The following is a 10173-nucleotide window of genomic DNA, read 5'->3' as shown; positions in this document are numbered from 1 at the left end:
TGCCTTTAGGGTTTGTTTTGAGGCGTGAGACAGGGCAATTCTCACAGGGTTGAGGGGGGCAGGGGCAGATCAAAAACACCCGCTGAGCTTGGGGAAAGAGGACTCTTGTTTATCACGCCAAAGGATGGAGAAAGCAAGCAACAGCAAGGGCCAGTGAGACCTCAGGGGTCTTACAGTCCAGTTGAGGCTGTGCAGCTCCTAGTCTTCAGGCTCTAGCACATGGCCGTGTTCTGGGGCTGAGAAGGCTCAACATGGGCTCCTCCCCACAGTTCTAGCCACAGATGAACTGCCGGATGAGTGGTTCCAGCTTTTCCTGGTTGTCCCAGCTGGCAAAGGTAGGGGACAGGTGGAGCATGGGGCCGACAGGGCTGGGCATCTGTTGCAGCACCTGGGCCACAGAGAAGGGCTCTGAGTACCCACCCTGGGGCTGCGCCTCTCCCCAGGGAAACTGCGGTGAGACCTGTAGTCACTTAAGCTCCAGTGCCCACCCAGGCACAGGATGAGCCGGTGGTTTGGGAGACCAAGATGGGCAGGAAAACTATCCTCCAACTAGTGTCACCACACATATTCTTGGGAGACCCTGGGTAACACCCAAGGTAGGTACAGCTGGGCTCCCCTGAGCAGCTCTATCAGGATGGGAGGCCAGGGGAGAGGAGAGGCTGATGAGACTGGGCCCTCTTACCCCCAAGTTGCTGAAGGTCCAGACAGCACTGACGGCGAGATTAGGGTCCTCACACTCTGGAGGAAAGAGAAAAGTGAAGGCTATAGAAAGGTGTGGGGGCCACGAGGCACAGCCTCTGTCTTGTTTGTTTAGAGAAGGAACAACCTAAGAACAGGGCTCAAACTGGACCCAAAAGCTTCCTCTACTCTGCAGCCATCCATCCTGGAATTCAGCTCTCACTGTACAGTAGGGGGCAGCAGCCACCAGCGAGCCTGCCCCTGCCTCCCTAGGCCTGGGCTAGCTGCTTGGAACTCACCAAAGAACCCTTCCTCCTGGGCAGTGGCCTGTAAGTGCTGGAACAGCTTGCTCCACGTAGCCAGACTCTGTGGGAGAGAGAAGTCCGAGCCCTGGGACCCCACACAAACCCAGCCCCTCCCCTGAATGGCCATCAGAGTGTGGACCTTACCAGTCAGTGTCCCTGGCAGAGGAAGGTGGCAGCCTGCGCAAAGGCCTTGAGCAGTAGGCTGAGCAGGTGGCAGAGGAAGAGGAAAAAGGGCAGCATGGCTGCTGACTGAGCTGTGGGAGGACACTGCCTCCCTCCCACCTCCCTCCGCTTGTGGCTTCTCGCAACACACCCTGAAGTACTAACCCTCAGCCTCCTCAAAGTTGTCACTGTCACTGTCAGTGAAGTCCCCACTTGGTTTCCACAGCAGTTCAGCACTCAAGTGCTGCCGCCTTGTGTCACAGGCTGGCCAGGAACCTGGGGTCTGGGGGAGCCATTGGACCTTGTCAGGTTGGCTGAGGTTTAGCTCTGAGCCCCCTAGACTAGGTCCATGGCCAGCCAGAATGGGGAGGTGAAACCGGCACATGCAGGCTGAGGGAGCCCAGAGGATGCCCTGGACCAGGACGCCTGCCGTGCCAACTTGTGCCCTGAGAGGAAGTGAGCACCAACCCTCAAGGTTGTGGACAGAAAATGTGGAGGGCAGGTGCTGTGCAGAAATCCTCAGAGTTGCATTGTCCAGTCCTATCAAGACAGCTACACATGGGTCCCAAGGCGGAGAATGGCTTCTCTGATACACCAGGGACCTGGCCCCCCAGAGTGCACCTGGGGGGGAGGAGCCCAGGCAGCTGTCACTCAAGGGTAGAAGCTGAAGGGGGCCAGGCCCCAGGCAGGGACTTGGTCTCCAGCTGCCCTTCCTACCTCTTCGGTGACCAGGAGCCCGCACTGGATGAGCCGGTCCAGCACCTCCTGACAGTAGCAGTAGGAAGACTGGCAGGGCTGGGGAGGAAGGCATCCATGTGGCTCAGCAGAGCCAGAGGCAGGGGAGGCACAGGCCCCTGCCTACAAGTAAGAAGGGGAGGACCAGGACTGTGCTGGGCTGGCGGGGGGCGGGGGGGGGGGGCGCTGACGTGCAGCAGTAGCAGGTCCCATGGCAGCAAAGGCAGCAGCAGCAGCTGGATCTGGCAATAGAGGTCATTCTGGCTCAGCAGCTTGATGCCCTACAGCTCCCAGGGCCCCTGCCAGCAGCCCCCACATGGCACAGGCTGGGGAGGGGGGCCTGGTGTGAGAAAGGAAGCCATTGCCCTCGCCCCTACACAGCTTCCAACCACCCTGGAGACTCACCACCTACAGCCTCGCTCAGGAAGGCGGGCAGCAACTCGGCACTCAGGTGTGCCAGGTGCACAAAGCCTGGGCCTGGCCGTGGAACCACCAACAGGTTCCCCTGGTGGAGACGCAGCAGGGTCACGTGTGCACACAGCAGGCTCAGGGTGTGCTGCACCAGGCACCGCAGCTGCCCCGAGAAGCCCATGTCAAAGCCACGCAGCAGCATCTCCTCGGTCAGCCAGGAGAACTCCCCCAGGACCTGCGACAGGAACATGCCCTGGGCAGGCAGTGAGGGGCTCAGCGCAGGGCCACACCGCCCCCTACCTTCCGGTGCCTGAACAGCAGCAGCATCGCCCTGATGGCTGTGCTCATTACCGCCAAGCTGGCCACGCTGGCGGGCAGGTGGGAAGGGATGCTGGTCAGGATCCAAGAGCCAGCCAAGAGCACACCTCCCTGGCACCACCTACAGCCTCGCTACCCAACTACACCTCTGGAAAGGGAAGCACAAGCTTTGCCTTTGGTGCCCCCCTCCTCCAGTGAAGAAAATTGGCATTTATCAACTATATATTGAGAGCCAGGCTGGGAGCTCAGGGGCATCCCTTGCCTCTTGTAGCTCTGCTACCCACCCACCCAGTTTCTGCCACAGAGGAGACACCTGAGAAGATGGTAATAAAGCTGTTATGAGCCCCTCTGTGCCAGGCACTGTGGTTACATCTCTTAGGTTATTCTGTTCAGCTAACGTCACCTCAGAGTGAAGTGACATGCCTGAGGCTAGCCAGGTGGCCGCCTGTGTGCAACTCACTCAGTGGTTCCATCATGTCCTCCCTGGCTGCCCCGCTCCTCAGGGGCAGGGGCAGATCCCACTCCTTCATGTCCCAAGTGGGCCTCGCAGGAGGAGGGGCAGGGACAGAAACCCACTCGGAACACAGGGCCCTGACGACCAGCCACCTCTAAGGAGCCTCTCCCAGAGACCAGACCGAGTTCTCACCATTCAGGACGTGATGGCCCAGCCTCCTGACCAGGAGCTGGTCCTCTTGCTTGAGGGCCAGAAGGGGCCCGGTTACTGGGGTCCACTCCTGCTCCTTCTCAGTGTCGGGGACGATAGAGACAGATCAAAGGATGAAAGGACCAAACCTAAAAACGGTCACTGGGAAGCCCAGAGCTTTCCCCACCCCCACAAAAGACAAGAGGTGGCTCACGGAACCCTGTCCTTCCCAGGCCCGTGTGCCATAACCCACCCAGGTTACAGGTGGGGGTGGGGTGGGGGGTGTGCAGTGCCTGGCACGGGTCTAGATGATCCTAGGTTATCTGGCAAGGGCAATGCCAAAGGGCTACCTGCCGGGCCCCAGGCCCCAGCCACTCCTCTGCTCTTAACCACTGGCCCAGCACAATGGGCTGCAGCAGCTGCTCCAGGGTCTGCTTGCTGTCCCAGCAGCTTCTGGCATCGATAGTGTATTCCTGCCAGGACAAGGCTCTTAGGTGGTCGGCCCTGGCCCACAGGACATCTGCATACAGCCCACCTGAAGTGGGCAAGGCTATCCCTGCAGTGGCTTCAAGGACAGGCTGCCAGAAGCCCCAGGACAGACCCCAGGTAACTCCAGCCTTGCCCAATGGAGTCCATACCTGCAGAGAGAAGGGCTGAGCCAGATGTACATGGGCACAGACCCTGCGGCCACGGCCCCATCCTCATAGGCTCCGCAGAGCAGCCAGAGCTCCCGTCCACAGCCCCAGTGGGGCCAAGGCCTACAGGGAGGGAGGTGCTGAGTGGGCCAGCTTGCCTGGGGCCTGCTTTCTGCTCAGCTGCATTTTGGGCCCAAGCTGGTACATGACCATGGCCTCTACAAGCTCATTTTCTCATCTGTGAAACAGAAGAAATCCCTGCCTAGCAAGGGCTTTTGAGGATGAGCCAAGAGGATGACTGTCATAGCCTTGGTAGGTGCCACAGGATAATGATGGTAGGGGTGAAGCTCCTGTGCACCCCCCCTTAACTCCAGCCCCAAGGGGGACTCAGCCACAGGGCACAATATTGTGCCTCCTCTCGAAATGATGTCCACTGGGGGTTCCCAAAGGCAGAAGAGTCTCACGTGGCATGTGTCACGGGGTGCATCTGGAACCAGGTTGTGAGTGATGGCCACTGGCACTAGCATAGCATCAGGGACAGTGCCCACCTGGACAGCCTGTGCCACCAGTCCCAGCCAGGTCTGGCCCAGGGCTGAGAGTCGAGGCCCCTGAGCCCCTGGGGGCTCTTCAAGGAAGATGAGCAGGGGCTGCCCGCTGACCAACAGCTGCTGCACAGCCTACAAGTGGGGAGGGGACGCAGGTGTCAAGGCCAGAACAGCAACAGGCTCCTGGACCCTGGCCTGGCCCCATGTACAACCACTGGGCACACAGTACTCACCTCACAGAACACAGCCCTTGCAAGGACCCCCTCAGAGCTGTCCAGGGAGAGGTTGGCTTCTGGGGGTAGAAAAAGTCACCCATGTTTCCTCAGCAGAACTCTGGGGCACAGGGCAGACAAGGGAAGGGACTCAGGAGATGGGACCAGGCAGTAGGCTGGCAAGAGCCTCAGCCCATTTGGGCCCAGCCTGGGTCCTGCCTGTATAGCCTGAGGCACCCTTGGCCCATAGCTGACCCTTCTGCTGGCAGAAGTTGGGAGCAGAGGGGCTAGGAGTCGTCTCTGAGAGCTGCTGCCAGCCAGACCACCTTACACCCACTACACCCCTGACCCAGCCTGGGGTCCTCTCCCCATATGTCTAAGGGCACACGACTTTGACCTGAGGATGGGGGAGCAGATATGGGGGTCCCAAGCCACACGGAGCACACCCAGGCCCTGGGAAAGCAGCACAAAGGGCAGCAGGATCCCATCCAGGAGTGACTCGTGGGTAGAGAGGAGGATGAGCGGCGAGCCCTGCTCCAGGGAGAGCCAGAGGGAGGTGCCAATCTGCTCCCGACCCGGAAGATGTAGGAGCGGAAACCCGGTGCCTCCAGACCCGGGGCAGCCCCAGAGGGAGAGAGGGTTCAGCTAAGTAGTTCTTCCTCTGAGCACATTTCCCAAAAGCAGAGGAGCTCTGTCAACAACTTTTAAGGTAATCTACAGACGTTATGATGGTTAAGACCATGATGAAAAGCCATTAGAGGTACCCCACAGGAACAGGACCATGAGACATGAAGAGAAGGTCATCAAAGAGCAGTGGATTTTTCCCACCAGCTGATGGAGCTGTTCCCAACTTAGGGTTTGGCCTAGTCTCTGCTCCTCTGTCCCTGCTGTCCCATCCCCATCCCAGTGGGGGGCAGGCCTTACTGCCTGGGAGGCCTTCTGGACCATCTTCATCTGGCCCTTGTGCAGCTGCACATTCAGGAAGAGGCAGTTCAGGAACCGCAGCAGTGCCCGGCTGAACAGCCTGGAGAACAACACCCAGGCTGAGATCTGGCAGGACATGGCTTCCCAGAGGGCAGCCGGCACCCCTCTATGGCAGGCACTATTGTCTCCATTTTACAGAAGAGAGAAGTGAGGTTCAGAGATGTTACAGACACTGCTGGACAAGAGAAAAGGCTAAAAAGTGGGAGTGCTGAGCCTGGGAGGCGAGCCTAATACCAGAGCCCATGCCTGCAAGGTGCTGAGAGTCTCCCAAGAAGAGCCTGTGGTGCGGCTGCCTCGCATCAGCTTCAGAGCAGCTCCCTGCCTCCATTTACCCTAAAGGAGATCAGAGAACCAGGACTCCCTTAGGCGTGACCCAGCTGTCTTTGCAAACTGCTGGGAAAGGTGGACTAAAAAGAGAGGAGTTAATGATACAAGAAGGAAAGGGGATAACTGAAGGGGCACAATCTCCAGGGAGGGGGTGTCCAGAGGCCTGAGGTGGGGACTGACTGTAAATGAGGCCAGAAGCATAGCTGCAGGCAGCATGGAAATGTGGGGGACATGCAGCATGTCCTCATCTGATGGCTTGTTTCTCCATGAAACACGAGGTGGGGCATCTGTTGACAGTGGGTAAGTTGGAGAAGGAACAGTCAGATGGGCTGTGAGAGCACTGTGTACCCCTCTGAGAACCACACTAAGAAAGGAACCAGGTCCACCCAGGGATATCTGCCTTCTCAGGTGTATAGAAGGCAGGTGGCTGGGTTCAAACACAACCAAGGGGTGCCCAGTGACTCCTTCACAGGGGCACTTTTGTCACGAGGGGCCCTGGAATCAAAGCTAGGCTGATGTAAAAGTGGCCAGATCAAGGCAGCAGAAGTCTCGACAAAGCCAAAGAACCATCATGTGGAGGGCTGGTCATAGGTCACCAACAATCTCTACGTCCTGTCCTTGCTCAGTTGACCTCTCAGCACTTTCAAGAGAGCTAAGCCCCTCATGTGCAGCCCTGGGCTCTCCCCTCAATGGCTCACTCATCCCCTGGCTTTAAGCACCATCCATGTGCTAAAGCTGTAAGAATATATGCTCCTGGCCCAACCTCTCTTCTGAGTTCCAGACTCATATATAGGAGCAGCTGCCTCAGTGCCCAAGCAGTAGGTCAGGTATCTGAAACTTTATGTCCAAAACATCTTTTGTGAGCCAAACTCACTATCACCAACCCCGGCAAGCCTGGCCCCTCCCCTCCACCCACGTCAGCAGGTGCTCAGCCAGAAACCTGGCTCTCCCACAATTTCTCCCCTCTCCCCTCACTGCTCCCACCCCAATCCTCCCATCCATCAGTGCATTCTGTTCATTTCATAGTGGTCTCTCCATCCATTTTCCCAGGCACTACTGTCTCCCCCATCTATCATGTCTCACCTGGGCTAAGAAAACAGCCTCCCAGATGGTCTGTTCTCTACGCCTGACCTCAATTAATGTTGTCATTCTCTGCTTAAAACCTTCCCATTGGTTTTCACTGCACTTAGACATAAAATGCAAACTTCTTGTATGACCCTGCATTTCTGGTCCCTTCTGCCTCCCGATTTTGTCTCTAACAACCCTCTCTCTCTCTCGCTTGCCAGCTTCCAACCACATCTGCCTCTTGAGCAAACCTGGCCCTTCTCTGAAGCCATAGCTGTTTCCTCTGGCAGGACTGCTCCCCCACAACCTGGCCTCCCTACAGCTGGCTCCTTTCCCCTCCTGTCTCTGACTTACAAGTGTCTCCTCCCCTCCAGGTATTCTCAGTTCTAGCCCTCGTTCTGTCCTCCCTGCAGGCATGCAGATCTCTCTTCACTCTGACCTGTACATCCCCCCATTTCCCCAGAAGAGTGCCCTGCATCTAAGGGGAGCTCAGACCTGCACAGAATAGAGGTGGGAGGGAGCAGGTGGTGACAGCAGAATGAACGTGGGAGGGCCTATGAGATGGGGAAAGAGCCACCTCCTCTCTGGTTCCTCAGGAGCCTAACCTGGGGGGAGGTGGAAGGGTGGAGGAGGAACTGGAGTCTGGGCCACACCAAGGACCAGATGCATAGCACCAGGCCAGCATGGTGAGAACCTGGGTTGGAGTCTGTGACCTGGTTCAGATCAAAGCCAGCTGGTCCCACTAAGGGGCCAGTTGTCTTTGAAAAGTCTCATCATGTCCAGATCAGGGGCTCCCTAAGGCTGTCTGTAAACACATCACCCACTCCCAAGCCCAGCCAATGCTCTCTCCGGGAGAGCAGAGGTCCCAGCCCAGAGCCCCTCAGCACAGAGTTGCCTGAGCAGGAAGGGGTGGGGTGGAGTCTGGCTGTGGCCCAAGATGCGCTGTACCTCTTTCTTCACAAGGCTGGGCCCCTGGCCTTCCCCAGCCCCTCCTGGGACCCTCCCTGAGATGATGTTCTGCACCCTGTGGTCAGTGGGGGAGTCGTGTCAGGCTGGAGCAGGTCTAAGGCACCACAGCATCCCCTGGGCACAGCCACCAGTTTTTACCCTCCATCTGTAAGGAAGGGCCCCAGACCAAATGAACACTCTAGAAATGAGCCCTTTCAAACAGTCATGCCTAGGGCCTTTGTCATCCCCTTCAAGGACCCCAGAAGTACCAGCCAGAGCCCAGTCCCTGCCTCCTCACCCAGCGCTTTCCATGATCTTCTCTGGGGCATCCTGGCAGGGGGGTATGTGCTGCTCCAGTGACCACAAGAAATAGCAGAGCCTCCAAAACAGCCAGCCCTGAAACCTGGGCACAGCCCCCAGAGCAGGGAATAGATCTCTCAGAGGGACCACCCCCAACTAGGGCCCACAGAGGGTGTTCCATCAGGAAGGGATCACACCCCGGTCCCATGGACTGGGAACACCCCAGCATGGCTTACCATGGATCAGGAAGAAGAAGCACCTTCCCATCTGTAGCCTATTCCTACCCCACACCCCAGTAATGATGGTACAGATTCAAGGCCTGAAAGTTCACAGAATGAAATGCAGGAAATCTCCAAGGCTGTCCCCGCCTGTGGCTTTGGAGCAGAGGCAGGGGCCCTTCTTTTTTCATCAAAGGAAAAAAAATGATACCACAAAGCAGGGCCCCAGCAGCCCGGCACCCAAGGGCCCTGCCCACCCCCAGCTCTGACTACCTGGTGTTCTCCTCCTTCACTAGGATCAAGTTGCAGAAGCCTAGATCCATTATGCTTCTGTGGAAGAGGGACTCCTGCCAGAGAGGGGCAGGGACAGCATGTCCTTGAGGGGCCTTAGCAAACCAGCAAAGAAAAGCCCCTGCCCTGACTTCTGTGGTCTTTGCCTGATGGACTAGCAAGTCTACCAGGAGGCAAGACTACAGTACATCAGTTCCCAAAAGATGTTTGACATCAGATGCTGACACTCCCTCAGGAAAGAGGGGTCCATGGTCAAAATGGAAGGGCTGCATCCTCTTCTTGGAGAGTAGCATATTAATGTCTCTGAGAAGTTCTCTCACCAAGAGCAGAGAACTTATAGCCTGAATCCCCACCAGAACCCAGGGTCCTGTCAGCAGCAGCACATGGCATGGACACACAGAGATCTTCAAGCATGGGCTGAGTGCAGGGTGACACTGTGGACGGTGCCCCCCAAACTGAATAAGGACTCTTGCAGGCAGAGTCAGACCCCAGCCCTCTGGCCATGCTCTACCTCCTCTCTGCTCTCTGGAACTTCCCCACCCAACTCTCCTAGGCCTGGAAGCCAGGAGCAGCCCCAGGCCAATGAACAACCAATACTAGCACATCCATTTCACCCAAAGACAGCAAAGGGGAGCTTCAAAGACATAAAGAAGCTGCTTTCCAGAGCCGTGGACTCCCAGAACCAAGCTACTCCAAGCTTCCCAAGGTGGGGCTGGGCCCTACCATTACTCACCCAGCTCTTAGGGGTACAGGTCTGGCAGCAGTGACTCACAAAAGGCAGGTATTTCCCCAAGAATGGGGTGACAGCCTCCAGCTTCATCCCAAAGCCTGATGGACCACGTGCTGGTCTGGAAAAAGGCCACAGGAGAGATGAGAGGACTCAAAGTCCTTGGCAGAGGGAGGGAGGCTCCAGGAGTGAGGGCATGAGGGGAGGCGGAAGGGCAGAGGGTGTTCTGGGACTAGAAATGGCTACCCTACCTCCCGACCATTCCGGCTGCTCCTCTGCTGGGTTTGGGGCCTGGCTTCTGACATGGTGTCCCTGGGGTCTATAGTATCTGTGAACCAGCCACCTCTGCCTTTCTCTCTCTCTCCAGAGGAACCTCTACTGGAGAGAGGAAGAAAGATGGAGGAGGCACTAGAGTCTGGGCCACAACCAGGGGTTCCTGCGGTGACCCCCATACCCCTTCACCAGCACAGACAGGTAACACCCAAGCAGGCAATGATGAGAACCAGGCTAGAATCTGGGGGCTGGCTCAGATCAAAGCCCCCCACCCCTACCCCACACCTGACTGGTCCCACCAAGGAACCACCTGTCCTCAAAAGGTCTCACAGTGTCCAGATGAGGGCTCCCTCAGGCCAGTGTGAAGGGGATGCGTTGCCTCACCATCAACGTCCA

At 57.5% G+C, this 10173-nt stretch overlaps 1 pseudogene; it reads right to left on the bottom strand.

Moving 5' to 3' along the window:
- Nucleotides 1–93: 93 nt before the first annotated feature.
- On the bottom strand, nt 94–9809 carry LOC125127827 (glycerol-3-phosphate acyltransferase 2, mitochondrial-like; annotated as a pseudogene).
- Nucleotides 9810–10173: the final 364 nt, after the last annotated feature.

This window comes from Phacochoerus africanus, chromosome 5 (genome assembly GCF_016906955.1).
Source record: "Phacochoerus africanus isolate WHEZ1 chromosome 5, ROS_Pafr_v1, whole genome shotgun sequence".
Classification (NCBI taxonomy): domain Eukaryota; kingdom Metazoa; phylum Chordata; class Mammalia; order Artiodactyla; family Suidae; genus Phacochoerus; species Phacochoerus africanus.
The sequence above is the reverse complement of the archived record's forward strand: the minus strand, read 5'-3'. Positions and strand labels throughout refer to the sequence as shown.